A 1,142-nucleotide genomic window follows, 5' to 3' on the forward strand; every position below is an offset into this window, starting at 1 on the left:
AAGAGGAGTAGATGGCAGGAAATAATCAAACTCAGGGGCAAAATCAACCAAGTGGAAACAAGAAGAACTATGTGTTGAGGGCCTCATATAAACTGTCTGTTTGGTGGTCTGCCTAAATTTTTTTAGGATTTTTTTTAAAAACTTTTTATACATCATTCTGCATACATATATGCTTGGCAGCCAGAAAGAGCAACATATCTCACTATAAATAGTTCTGAGATACCACGTGGTTGCTGGAAATTGAACTCAGGAAGTTTGGTAGAACAGTCAGTGCAATTAACCTCTGAACTATCTCTCCTGGCCCCTGCCTACTTCATATATCATATCCTTTTAAAATTTTCACAGCTATGCTAAATATTACTTTTGCCTTATACCATACTTCTTAGTAGCTTTTCTGATTTTAGTTTAATGGGCAATGATGATTCATAACTGGACAGCAATTGCTGTCATGCATAATTTCTAGACCTATCATGAGTTTATTTTATTGCTGTTACAACAGGATGAATTCTCCTTACTGAGTTGTACTGAGGACAAAGCTTCATTAGAAGTTTTGACAATGAAAGGATTCTGAAATGCAATCAGAAGACACATTCAAAAACAACACAAAACCTATGAGAAGGGTCTCTAAGAACTGGTATGGAATGCTTACTTCCACTCTCAAATTAGCTAATTAGGAGGTATCCGCCCGGCCTGAGAGGCTTCTGCCTCTCATTCTTCCGGAGCCAGCTTGGTCCCCGGACTCCGTGCAGGGCAGTCTGCACAGGTGAGAGTGTGGAATACAGAGGCCAGCAGTCTCTGGGACCAGCGAGAGCCACAGAGCCTCTGAGGCGGCACCATTTTCGACTCCAGACAACCGGCCAGCTTCCTGATCAGGGCACAGGTGTCCACCCGGCCTGAGAGGCTTCTGCCTCAGGTTCCGAGGGAGCCAGCTTGGTTCTGGGACTCCGTAGAGGGCAGTCTGCACAGGCCAAAGCAACACAGCTTCTGGGAAAGATCCTGTTTTGGGCCTTCATCTTCAGCCAGGAGGAGGTCCAAACACCAGATAACTGTGCACCTTCCCTGAAAGAGGCGACCTTGCCTGCAGAGACTGCTCTGACTACTGAAACTCAGAGGAGAGAGCTAGTCTCCCAGGTCTGCTTATA

Source organism: Mus caroli, unplaced genomic scaffold (genome assembly GCF_900094665.2).
Source record: "Mus caroli unplaced genomic scaffold, CAROLI_EIJ_v1.1 scaffold_11626_1, whole genome shotgun sequence".
Lineage (NCBI taxonomy): Eukaryota > Metazoa > Chordata > Mammalia > Rodentia > Muridae > Mus > Mus caroli.